The sequence below is a fragment of the Lolium perenne genome, chromosome 1 (genome assembly GCF_019359855.2).
Source record: "Lolium perenne isolate Kyuss_39 chromosome 1, Kyuss_2.0, whole genome shotgun sequence".
In the NCBI taxonomy this organism is placed as follows: Eukaryota; Viridiplantae; Streptophyta; class Magnoliopsida; order Poales; family Poaceae; genus Lolium; species Lolium perenne.
The window spans coordinates 153,997,320-154,010,846 of NC_067244.2; the positions used below are offsets into that span (position 1 = coordinate 153,997,320).

The 13,527-nt window shown below is 50.3% G+C and overlaps 1 long non-coding RNA gene across 6 annotated transcripts; it reads right to left on the minus strand.

Annotated features, from left to right (window-relative positions):
• Positions 1-1,686: 1,686 nt before the first annotated feature.
• LOC127308389 (uncharacterized) lies at positions 1,687-5,740 on the minus strand. 6 transcript variants are annotated; one of them, XR_007856537.2, is made up of 6 exons: positions 3,565-5,738; positions 3,354-3,473; positions 3,150-3,257; positions 2,868-2,917; positions 2,658-2,747; positions 1,690-2,476 (listed from the first exon to the last, which is right to left on the minus strand). It is a non-coding gene; the product is annotated as an uncharacterized lncRNA (long non-coding RNA). The 6 variants fall into 6 exon arrangements; XR_007856529.2 differs by having other exon boundaries at positions 1,693-2,485; XR_007856536.2 differs by having other exon boundaries at positions 1,687-2,476; positions 2,658-2,917; positions 3,565-5,740.
• Between the last annotated feature and the right edge of the window lie 7,787 nt (positions 5,741-13,527).

Below are 13,527 nucleotides of genomic sequence, written 5' to 3' on the forward strand. Positions count from 1 at the left end.
CTAGTTGAGATCTCCTCAACAATCTCCCACTTGTTAGATTCTACCCAAGGGTCTCTCTAAGAAGTGGTTCTATTGGCTTGGTCTAACCTACCAAGGGAGTAAATTTGGTTTGTGTTAGGTTGTGTGTGTGTGTTCTTATTTGGATCTTGTGTTCTTCATCCTCTTCCCCCTCAATCACCCACTCACTTGGTCAAATTCGTGGGATCTGGGCACATCCTTGCCCTTAGGCCACATCACTTTCCCCAGTTTTGTGAGAGCACGAGGACGTTCATTGAACTTAGTCTAAGTGACGACAGATCACCCTGAAGGACCATGCACTTTGTAGTATTAAATGGAGCGAGACGCCGGGACCTTCTGGCGTGCACAACCATCCATCAACCATGTGAACATTGAAGAAGCCTTTGATCGTGTAGTGCTCCACCAACTATAGTCCAGTTCAGGACCATATATAGAGGACGTCACACTAGGGAACGATCGATCTGCTCGCATAAACACCAGCATTCGACTCCCGCACCTTCTTCTCCATAGGTCTGCGTTTTTTTATTTTTCCTTGCCAGAACCGTAGCAGCTACTACTAGCTTTCACCTTCAATTTGCCTCCCCCGATCTTTGATCAGAATGATTGGCACTAGCACCGCAGCTATACCACCGACCCAGAAACAAGGTCGTGTCCCCATCCCCATGTCCATACCAGGGGCCTTGACGTCGGTGCATCCCGGCTGGCCGGGGGATCTGCCCACTTGCGTTTTGGCATGAGAGGTATCAGAAAAGTGTTGAACTACCACAAGGGACGTTCAGGTACCACTGAAGAGACATATTGTGGTGTCGGCGGTATCGTGGGTGCTCGAAACACGAACAGTCACGCAACCTACTTGGACTCCCTTCATGCCTTCGGTGCTATAACCTCTGCTGGTTGTGGTTGGCTTGGGTCGGATGAACATTGACTTTGCAAAACCAGAATACGTTTTGACCACTTAAACAAGAGTGTTCTGGAGGGTGTCAAATTTCGATAGTGTACTGTTCATCCCAAACCTTCGGACTTGTATCAGAATAGCTTTAGGTGAACTATGTCAGTCCTTCGCAATCTATAGAACCTTGATCTTGTGGTAGTAAGCTCGTAATAGACGGTTGGAGAATACAACACGATCTTATTCTCGTTCCCGTGACTTGATGGTTCAGCTCCATAAACAATGTTTCATCAGTGCCTTAATCGGATCGATATTCTCAACTAAGGGTCGACTCCAAATTTGAATTGCGTGCATAACAGCATTGTTCCACGCATCAAATAAAATGTTACCCTCGTGGGTAAATAGATGAAGTTATAGTGAAAATAAGTTAATTTGTCTGACTTCAACCCACTGATCACAGCAAAAATTATAGAAGATGAATATAAGTTTTAAGGTTAAACTGAAGCATTACCGTTTTAAAGAGCATAGCAAATGGTCTACACTATATATGAGTTATACAACTCAATGTCTAGGTGCGTGATTTTTTCCAATATCTATTGAACTATAATTCTATCTGTTTGTTTTTGCCAACATCTAAAAAGTGTGCCTCAAAATCAATATACGTCTATTTATGTTTCAAATCCTAAAATGGTTAGAGTATTTGGGGGACGTGTTTTGTTCGTGCCGCGTTTGGGGGACGCCGCTCCCCAGTCGCGTCACTCAAACGCCGCCCCCAAACTTTTTTATAGGGTTTTTGAAAACACAACCATTTATTAAATATAGCATACAAAATAAATATGTTTGCTAAAATTATTTTCAAATTAAAATATAATAAACAATAAAACAACTAAACAAATGTAATAAATGAGGCTAGCTCAAGGCGCCGCGGCATTTCCTGATAATCCTTTGATCCTCCACATATGCTCAACGAGATTATTTTGAAGTTGCCCGTGAACATTGTTGTCACGGATCTCTGCGTGCATGACGAGGAAATCAGCAAAATCTGCAAGCAGCTCATGATCAACCTCCGCAAGAGGGCCGTGACACTCATAGGGACCAACATGTCTCCTGACATGATTCTTGCGGTCATCCTCGATGATCATGTTGTGCATGATCACACAAGCCTGCATCACCTCCCACATTTGGTCCTGAGACCAGCTTAGAACAGGGTTCCGTACAATTGCAAATTGAGCTTGAAGCACACCAAATGCCCGCTCGACATCCTGCCTGTAAGTCTCCTGTGGCGAAGCAAAGTGGCAATTCTTCTGACCTGATGGAGCCGGAATTGTTTTGACAAAAGTGACCCATTTTGGATATATACCATCGGTTAGATAATAGCCTTTGGTATATTCGTGGCCATTGATCTCATAGTTGCATGGTGGAGCATGACCTTCCACTGTAGTAAGTTGTGGAATACCCTCCGTTGTCCCCTCCATCAAGGAGAACAAATTATTTTGCGGAGTGCCAATTTTTTTAGTACTCCGTAATGTACACTTTAAGATTAGCATCCCCTACAATGGTTCCTTCGTCCTGTTTGAGCTGAAATTTTTATTATTAAGAAACCACATAAATATCTTTATCTTAAGTGTGATCTTTACTTTTCATAGATATTTGCGAAGGAACCGTCTATTAGATCGAGATACATAGATTTTATCATAATAATCTTGTTCTTTATAAGGGTTACAAAACTGCTCGCAGATTTGTGAGTTACCTCGCGCTCACAACAGTCATGTTCCTTGTAAGGCTCGTCTTGGTGTCACCCGGATGGTCATGTGCTTGCTGAAATGTTCACCTCTTATTTCTGCGTTCACAAAAAGAAATCTGCAATTCTTTAGTTATACGTAGTTGGCAAAGAATCGTGCACCTTGAGAATTCAGAACAGCTCATTTGAGTGCAAAATGCTTGCTGAGTTTGGACTGACCAACGCGAAAAACCTCTTTTTAAAGGTAACTTCACCTACATGAGTGACGTCTGCAAGGATGACACATATGTGGTGACTAATTCTTTCACAAAATTATAAAATAAATCTGAAATATAACTGAAACACGAATATTTTTGTGAAACAAACCGGAGTGACGCCACCAATGACGTCATCAGTGTCACAATGTTTCACAATATTTTTCATGTATTACTTTGGTTTCATAAAAGTTTCACTTGTGTTTTAATTATTAGTTTTAAATTAGACAAATGTCAAAAGGCTTACCAATCTCAAAGCAGGAAGTGGACGGTAGATGTGGCACCGGTAGGTACCATTGCCGGTAAAATTGTTGTGTTCGTGACCAACGTCAATGAAGTTGTTGTATACTTGAAGCTGTAAAGCTCATAACAAAGCTAACATGTTACTTCTCCGAATTTTGTGAGAGCCTGAGAGGGGTCATTCAACTTAGTCTAACTAACAACAGATTACCTTAAGGATCGTGCACTTTGTAGTAGTAAATGGACCTAAACTCCAGAACCTTATGTCCTGGACATCAACCATCTACTATGTGAACATTGAAGAAGCCTTGATCGTGTGCCGCTCCACCAACTGCTGTTCAGTTCAGATGCATATATAGAGCACATCACACTGGTTAGTGGTGACCGATGATCTGTTCGCACGAACATTAGCATTCACCTACCCGACGTTTTTCTTGGTCAGAACCATAGAAGCTAGCTCTCCTTGGTTTTTCGATCTTGTACCAAAACGAGTAGCACTGTAGAAGCCAGAAGAGAGTGTCACCCCGGCTGGGAGGATCGGCCCACCTGCGTGTTGGCATGGGAGGCATCAGAAAAGTATTGAACTGGCGCAACGAAGTACGAGGTGCCACTGCACATAGGCATAGTGGTGCCGGTGGTAGCGTGGGCCCTCGAAACATGAACGGTCACGCAAGATCCCTCATTTCATGCATGCGGTGATATAGCCTTTGTTGGTTGGTTCGGGCCGGAGGAACAATGATTTAGCAAGGTCAGCCATTATGCTTTCGGCTGATCTAGATGGTTGAGCAGATGGTGCACTAGTGGAGTTGCATACCTCTGCTGGGGAATTGTCTATGGCAGAAGGAAAGCTTTTTACCTCTGCATTGAAGTTGCCTATCGTTCCAGAGAAGTTGCCTATCGCGGAAGTAATGTTGCCACTGTTGTGAAGTTACCTGCATTATCACACAGTATTGTAGGCGCGGGTGCGCTAACTCGATCAACATGACGGCTGTTTCGAAAAGCGCCAGCGAATTTAGAGCCACCAAATTTGTGAACCATAGTGATGACGGCAGGTAACCTCGATCTCTGAAGGATAAGGCTGAGAATCCTCCGGAGGCTGGAAACAGGCGTTTGACACGTGTCTAACTGGACCACCCACTAACTAAAGAAAAAGAGGAAAAACACCTCACGAATAAAAATGAAAGAGAAAGCGCATCTTCCCTGAACTCCACCTGCGCTGGCAGCAGCGCCGTCCTCCCGAACCCCACCCGCGCTGGCAGCACCGCCGGAGAAGTCTGTACCCCGCCGGCGAAATCCGTACCCTCGCCTTGGAGCTCGCTACATGTCTTGAAGCACCGCCGTCCGCGCTCCCAGCACCCAACACTTCCATAACAGCATGAGCGCCCCCCGCACACACATGGTGTCGCTCATCGCCGAAGAGCACCACCGCCTACCGCACCTTCATCGGAGAAGCCACCCATCACATCACTGTTGCTCCCTTGCAACAGTTGCGGCGGACGATTGCAGCTCCACCACACTTCCTTGGTAGCTCCACCACCCTTCATTTGCAGCACCACCGGAATCGCTTGCAGCTCCGGCGACTGCCATTTGCAGCACCACCGGAACCGCTTGCAGCTCCGGCGACGGCCATTTGAAGCACCGCCGGTCGCCGACTCGCTGTTGGTAGCAGAAGCGGCCGGCGTTGGTAGCACATACAGCCAGCATTGGGAGCACCACCGATCAATGTTGGTAGCACAAGCGGTCGAGGTTGGCAGCACCGCCGGCCGCCCTTTGCTGCTCCGCCAGTCGATGTTGGTAGCACAAGCAGCCGGCATTGGCAGCACGGCCGGCCGCCCTTTGCAGCTATGGGGGCAGGGGCATGCAGCTCTGGTGCCCGGCCTTTGCAGCAGCGCGACGAGCTGCAGCAGCGACGCCTCCGCCCGAGGGAGCAACGACGGCCGCCCATGGGAGCAGGTCCGGCCGCCCGTTAGAGCATCGATGGCCAAGCGTGGGAGCAACGCCTTCCACCAGCACAGCCGCCAGTGCCACTTGGATAATCCGGCGGCGCGCGTGGCCACTCTACAGGCCATGGCGTCCTCATCAGCGGCAGACCGCGAAGTTTACCTCGTCGGAGGCCGCACGAGGAGGGGAGGGGGCGGTAGGAGGTGATGTGCATGTAGAGCAGCGGTGCTGGCGGCGACGCGCGGCTGGATGTGGCGGCGGCTCGGAAGGAAACAGTGCTGGCGGCGGCATGCAGCTGGATGCGGCGGCGGCTGGAAAGGGAGCGAGAGAACGGATGACTGTGTGGAGGAGGACGATGCGGGCGACGGGATAAGAATGAACCTGCTCGTTTTTTATTTTTGCTCCACGCGGAAGGACGCGTGTCGCCAGCGCGACCCGGAGGCTGCGATGGTAGCGATCCTCCGAAGGAAACGAAGTATTTTCCATCTCTGAATGTGGGACTCCTCCTTGATGAGAGATGGGATGCCTTGCTCGGCAAAGTCCGTGCGGCAGGCAGCCGGCTAGGACCAAACCTTTTGATCTGGATCATGGGCACCGGTCACGGCCTAATGTTGCATGTGTCATCATTTCTGATGCACTAGCAACTTTGTTGTTATTTTGAGTTGCCTAATAGAGTACCTAGGTCCAAAATTAAATGTAAAAGGGGAGCAAGATAACGAGATCATATTTCTTCCTTACTTTTTTTTAAGCAACCGACAAAAGCACTGTCTTTTCATTAAGCAAGAGGGAGAACTATACAAATGTACAAAGAAGTGGCATGTTTGGAATCAAGTGGAAACATGCGAGAAACCACAGAGCCAAAAACAAAATGGGGCACACTAATCCAAACCCCAAAGCTTTTAGCACCTCAAGGAGGTAAGCCCATCCAACAGAGTTGAAGGCCTTGGGACTCTGGGTCTTGGAGGCGTCCAGCTCTTTGATGAGGTTCTGGACATGCATGAAGTTGTCATGGATGCTTCTCTTTTTGATGAAGGCGCTCTAGCACTTCGAGACGATGTCGGGTAGGACCGGTGCAAGTCTGTTGGCAAGGAGTTTGGAGAAAATCTTGAAAAGACTATGAATGAGTCTGATTGGTCTATAGTCCGAGACGGTGGCGGCATCCGGATTCTTGGGGATGAGAATGATGTTAGCGGAATTAATGAGGTTAGCGCATCCCCCTCTAAGATTGGCCATGTGAAGGATTGCCGCAGCAATGTCGTCGTGAATGATGTCCCAACATGACTTGAAAAAGGCGCCAATGAAACCATCCGGACCCGGCGCTTTGATAGAGGGCAGGGAGAAGATGGCGTCCTTGATCTCATCCTCGCTGAATGGGGCATCAAGCTCCGAAAGGTTGTGGGCGGGATAATGAAGACCCTCCCAATCAAGGCTGACGTGCCTAGCCGCTTTAGTGCCGAGGATGCCTTTAAAGTGCGTAAGAAGCGCCTCCTCCTTGTCCTCCTTGGTGATAGCGGCTCCCGAAGCAGTGTTGAGAGTCTAGATGTGGACCTTACGGTGACGGCCATTAGCTCTGGAGTGAAAAAGCTTTGAGTTTGCGTCCCCCAGCCGGATCCAAGTGAGTCTCGATCTTTGGCGTAACTTCATCTTCTGGATCGCAAGCAAAGCCAAATATGAAGACTTCAACTGAGTTCGTAGCGACCTCTCGTCGCCAGAAACAGGCCGGGCCTCTTCGGCCTAGTCAAGGCGCCAAATGATCACTTTAGCCGTAGCAATTTGCGTGCGAAGATCTCCAACACATTCACGTTGCCATTTTTCAGGGCTCTGGCCACACGTGAAAGCTTTATATGGACTCGACGAATGGGATCTGTGGCCTGTTCATTCTTGGCCCATGCCAGAGTGACGGTCTCTCTGAAGCCTTTCATGCCCAACCAAAATTCCTCGAACTTGAAAGAAGGCTTCCTAGCGGCAGCAATAGATCCTTGGAGGAAAAGGGGGCGTGGTCGGAGCAAGCCGAAGTGATGGCCTGAAGATAGGCATCCAGAAAAGACTCATCCCAGTCAGCGGAGAAGAAGACATGGTCGATATTGGTGAGAACGGGGTCGTCTTGCGCGTTGGACCAAGTGAACCTGCGACCATCCATACGCGTGTCTTTAAGCTCAAGGAAATTGCGAGCCGCCCTAGATTACTCTTGTCGGAGGCCTTGGTGATGAGGTTGAAGTCACCCAATACAATCCAAGAATCAAGCACAAACGGCTTTAGACCCTTTAAATCGTCGATGAAGGCGAGCTTTTCCTGATAGCCCTGAGGCCCGTAGATGCAAGTGATGGACCACTTTGAATCATCAGTGCGCGAGGAAATCACGGCCGAAAACATGGAGGTGGTTGCATGGAAGTCCAAGAGGGTGAAGAAGGCATCGGAACAAGCAAGGATCATGCCACCACGGATCCCCGTAGCCAGTAAGAAGGCGTAGTTTGCGCTGAAGCTGGGGCCGAGGGTGTAGCTGATAATCGCTGCATCGACCATTGCGAGCTTTGTCTCCTGAAGACAGACGATAGTGGCACGCGTGTCTTTAACAAGGTCACGGACGGCGTCGCGACGAACCTTGTCGTTTAGTCCCCGTGGGTTCCAACCTAGAATTTTAACATGTTGTTGTGCCATTATGGAACAGAACGGTTCACGTGGGCGAGGCGTCGGAGAGGCCGCATATGTATATGACGATGAAGAAACTGAGGATGGTAGCCGATGATAGAAGGCGTAGAGCAAACATTCGCGGCGACGGTAGTCTCGATTACAACATGATGATTACAACAAGGAACGCATGAAAACGTGTGGATACAAATGTAGCGACAGGGCCCAAGCCCAGTGTAGACAAACTGGAGGACCCAACTAATCATGGAGAACTTCCAGCACAGGTTTGGCCTTGGGCAGACCCGGTCCCTTCTTCTTGATCTTCTTGACATGCTTGACCAGAGCCTCCAGCGCCTGGATCGCCGCCGACGGGAGCGGAGCCTTGAGGAACAGCTGCTGATATGCAGCCTGGGAGGCATCGTCAAAGGTGGCCGCTGGGTTGAGGAGGCCGCAAACCTTGGCGATGAGCTCCTAGATAGCCACGGCGTAAAAAAATCCGCGGTCGAACTACCATAATGTCTAGAAATGTAGAGCTTAAACTGGAAAGGCTTTTTTGGATAGAAAAACTATGACTTCCTGATTTTAGTTAGTAGAAACCTAATTGGTTAAAATTCCGTCCAGTAAAACAGAAGAATTATAAATTTCTAAAATGATAGCTTCGCTGAGCTGCCGAGCCTTTTTCTTGACGGTGATTCTGCCATTGCGCCTCGGCGAGGCCACAGCAGCCACGGGTTTCTTCTTCTTGCGCGTGGGCGTCCTGACGAGGAGTAGCTACTGCACCGGCCCTGCTACCGAAGCCAGGAATGCTTGAAGAGGCTGCACCTCAACAGTCGGGTCGGGGCATAGCGAAGGAGGTGCATGGGGCTGGCTTGGTGGCGGAGTAGCAGCGAACACACCCTCCATAGACGCCACTAGGGATGGCGGCGAGGGAAGGTCGTGAACGGGCGTAGCAGGGGCAGAGCCGGCGTTCCAGTCTTCATTCTCATCCGCCAGGGAAAGCTGGGCCAAGTGGTCAGTGGCCTGCTGCAGCTGATCGGCAGAGCCACCCTTGGAGGGTGCGTAGAAGGACGATCCGGCACCCGGAGAGCCGTGTCCATGCTGGTCCGGCACCAGCTTCGTGGGCGGAGCATCGCGAGTGCCGATGTGGTTGTGGAGGCCAGAGTGGCCAGCAGCAGCAGGAGAGTGGCCACCACGCTCCCCCGGGCAACGCACAGGTGTCGTAACCCTCAGCGGTGACGCCATCATGCCAGCCTTGTCGAGGAAGGCCAGCGCGCGGAGCTGCCACGCACGCAGGGCTGCCGTTTCGGCTAGGACCAGCGCAACGGCCTCATTGAGGCAGGCCAGCAGGTCAGCCCAGAGCACTGCTCCTTTCTAAGTGATGAAGGTGCGGTGGTCAGCGTCGGAGGAGCCGTGGGCGCCGGAGCAGCCAGTTGGAGCACGGCTGGTAGGCCAGCGGCATGCTTGCGCCCGTGGCCACCGTCATCGTGGTCCCGACACCGCGGAGACCTCGTGCGCTCGCGGTTGACGGTGCCGGTCGTGGAGTTCCCCATAGCTCCTTCTGTCCCTGCGCGCCGCACCATCGCGGTCATTGTCATCATCGTGATCGTCACGGTGGGTTCGCTGGTGTGGGTGGTCGTCCTTGGGCACGCCATGATTTCGGCAAGCCAGAGCCACAACACGTGCCAGGGTCTCGTCGTCCTCCTCGTGTTGCATGAGCGTGGGCGGCTTGTCGTCGATGGTGAGGTAGTGCCAGTCAAAGGCAACCGGCATCGGCTTGAAGGCGGCCGCGTCCTTGCTTGAACCGAAGAAGTCGAGCGGTGCAGAGGAATAGTCCTCCATCAGGTCAAGGTGCACAATGACGCGGAAGGTCGCACCCCGCTTGCTGCCCGTGGGGCGGACCTCGTGGACGAAGACCTCGGAGGCGAGGACGCCGGCTCCTCTGCTGGTGAAGGTGAGCCACACCACCTTGGGTATGGGGCTAGGGTTAGCCGTCCACGCCCAGCAGTCCAGCGACCTTGCGTTGGACATGAGATCCGAGGAATCATCGAGGTGGTTGAAGGAGCAGCGGCGAGCAATGATCCTCTCCGCCACGTACGGAGTGTGGCCGTAAGCAGGCACACCCTCCAGGCAGAGCCGCACCCGGAAGGACATGGCCACGCCGAACGCGTGCTCGAGGGGGCACCATGGTCGGAGCTGGAGCAGGGTATTGTCGACCTTGAAACGGCCATGCTTGAGCACCTCGGAGCAGTGATCCTTGCGCTCGAACTTGAGCAGGAACTGCTCCAGCTGGTGCGGGAAGACGTTGATGTCCCTGTGGCTGAGGTTGAACTCCTTGCAGACGGCGCGGTCGACGGCCTTGGCCTCGATCTTCTGGTTGCCGTAGATGACCCAAGCAATGGCTGCGGTAGCCTCCCAGTCCTTGATGTCCTGGTACATCTCAAAGGACGTGGCGATGATGACGGAGTCCTCTTCCGGGCACGTCGCCGTGTAGCCGATACCGCTATGGGCCATGGCCGGAGGGGGCGGGAGCAGCAGTGTCAGTGGCTGCGGTGGTGGAGCAATCGACGGTGACGAGTGTCGGGCGAGCGCGGTAGCAGCAACGATGGCATCCCAGGAGCAAGCTCCCGGCGCGACCGGAGAAGAAGCTTGCGGGCGTGGCTGGGGCAGAGTCGTCGGCTTCCTCTTGGCGGCACGCGCGGTGAGGCGGAGGGGGCTGCAGCACTCCTTGCGGCCGGACAGGTTGCAGGAGAGGCACCGAAACTTGTCTCTGCAGGCAGAGGTGAGGTGGTGGTGTGCAGGGGTGAGGCAGTGGGCGCAGAGGCCCTCCGTTCGCTTTTTGAAGCGTAGAGCAGCAGCTTCTGCCTGTGCGTGCGGGCGGCCAGTGGCGCGTTCGCTTTGCCATCAAGGAGCTTTGAATGCCTGTCCCGTCTCGTCCGGCGCCGCGGCGAGGCAGATACCCATCCCTCCTCATCTCGTGAGAGGGGCGCCATGGGCGGAGTTGACATGCCATGAAGGGCCTGTTGATAGCTGGGGGGAAGCTATGACGATGGAGTGCAGGTGTGTTTCATTTAAGACGGGCTTCCAAGATGAATTAATGGCAGAATCGCCATTCAAACCTGGGGAGAGCTCGTGTAGGTGGGCCCCCTCGAGGGCCAGGCTGGAGGAACCTGGAGCGGAGTCGGGGACTTCCTCGTCGAGGGAGTCCGGTCGGTGAAGCGTGCGCGGCGGGGAGGCCGATGGCGGCATCGGGGCCCGATCCAGATCCGCCCCAGAGACCAGGGCCGAGCCACGCAGAAACCATCGCTGCTCTTCCGAGAGGAACCCAGAGCATGCGGGGAGAGTTGAACAAGGGTGGACGGGCTTGGCGGTGCCGGGGTGGTAGGGGAGGTGGGGGTGGCCGCCGGCGATTTGGGAGGGGATGGGGCAGGCGCGGTCGCCTCACCTGGGAGCGCCATTTTACTGTTTGTTTCCCCTTGCTCTTTGTTCTAGTTGCAGATATGTTGGAAATTCTGGTTAACAATGCCATGACTGAAGGCACTTTTTTTGCGGGGAAGTGAAGACTTATATTAAAACACAATCCTTACAAGGAAGTCCAGAACAAACACCGACCACTTCCTTTACAGTCTTCGCAAGATTTTCCAGTAGTGCGGTACGTTGATGACACCCTACTTATTATGCAGTGAGATGAGCAACATGTTTTGCATCTTAACTTAATACTTAATACTTTTGGGGCTACATCTCAACTCAACACTAGTAGGAAAAACACTATTAGTAGGCTACTTCAAATGTGACGATTTTTTCAGAAAAACAGGGCTTCATACCCTGGCTCCATTTCTGAAACCAAATTCACTTACAACCATTCAAGTTTACATAGCACAGAACACCATCATTAAAATCCTACAAGTTTAAAACTTCACCACATCATCACAGACCGAACAATGTGGGATTTTAAACAGCAGAGAGAAAAGGGCACATGAGCAACCAGCAGCACAACTGGAATTATGGCCGCTCCAGGACTTTGAAGCCTGCACCATCGCCAACAAGCATCAACGCATTGGCCTCCAGCGTCCTCGCCAGGTCTTCTGACGTGATCAACATAGGCCCAAAACCTCTCACCATGTTCATATCACACACCTCCAAGGACGATCTAGCCTTCTTCTGGGGGATCAGCCAGGCTCCAGCCACGATAGCAACGGTGGCAGACGAGCTAGCACCTCCAACTTGCTCAGCATCACATTCAGCTTTCCTTTTTCTTCTTCCTTCAACATGATTTTTCATTGAGCACAATTGAAGACCACTTGTCTCCACATCACATGCATCCCAAGTCATTGAGTTCGATTAAAGACATGATCGTTTCTGGTAATCCAGATACTTCTCACGGTAGCAGCAAAAATCATATTAAACAGAGTATTCTTTTTCATGTCATTCCAGAGAACAGATACATCAGACAATTTGGTCACCCAAGTCAAAAGACCCAAGACCAACCCTATCTCCTTCCAAACATTGGAAGCAACCACACAGTCAAAAAACAAATGATGACAAGACTCAACTTCGTTGCAAAAAACACAAGTTAAACAATCAATATTTTGTCTTTTAATCAAATTATCTCTAGTGAGCAATTTGTTGTGAAACAACAGCCAAAGAAAGAAATGAATTTTGGGAGGAACTTTTAATTTCCAAACACAATATATATCAATAGGTTTAATTCCTCCAAAATTCACCACAGCATACATAAACTTAACACTATATACTCCATTGGCCTCCCATATCCAAATCAGAGCATCACTTTCAGTGTTAAGGTGGACAGACTGAACAATTTGCTGGATTTCCAGCCATTGCGCCATCAACCTATGATCAAAACACCTTCTCAAGGTTACTTTCAAAGACTCCCCATCCCAAAGCAAAGCAATGGTTTTATTTTGTTCATTGACCAGGAAATAAACTTCCCAATATTGAATAGCTAGGCTACAAGACCCAAACCAGCGATCTTCCCAAAATTAACTTTTTACCATCTCCCACTTTCCATTGGTACCCCATTTGAACAGCTTTAGCAGACCACATCACCCCTTTCCAAAAAAGGGGAGGCACCAACAGAAGAACGGGAGAATATATTTGGATTATCAATATTATACTTAATATCAACAATCTGTTTCCAGAGTATGTTCTCATTCAAATTATATCTTTTAATCTAGGAGGCTAGAAGGCACATGTTCATCTCAGATAATTCAGAAATACCCAAGCCTCCATAATCCTTCTTCCTAGTAACTAACCCCCAATTAGCTAGATGGTACTTATGATGACCCTCATAATTATCCCAAAGGCAATGAGCCATTTGAGAATTAATCAGAGTAATATCCCACTTGGGGAATTTAATCACACTAAGAAAATAAAGAGGAATGCTGGCTAGAACACTTCTAACCAGCTCCAGTTTAGCAGCATGATTAAGAAGTTTTCCCCTCCAACTAGCAGCCTTCTTCAAGATTTTATCAACCACAGGTTGAATATCTTATTTTCTTAGTTTACTATGATGCAGAGGAACCCCTGGATATTTCATGGGGAACTCACCCAACTTATAGCTCAAAAGCCTGAGCAAAAAAGTTGTGCATCACCTTCAACCACATTAATTGGAACCAAGTCACATTTGAGAAAGTTGATTCTCATACCAGACATTTGTTCAAAACATGACAAAATCCACTTTAAATTTATGGCTGAAGAAATATCATTTTCTATGAAAAGTAGAGTATCATCAACATATTGCATGCTAATAACACCACCACCTCCCAATTCTTGCATCAAGCCAGCTAACTGCCTATTGG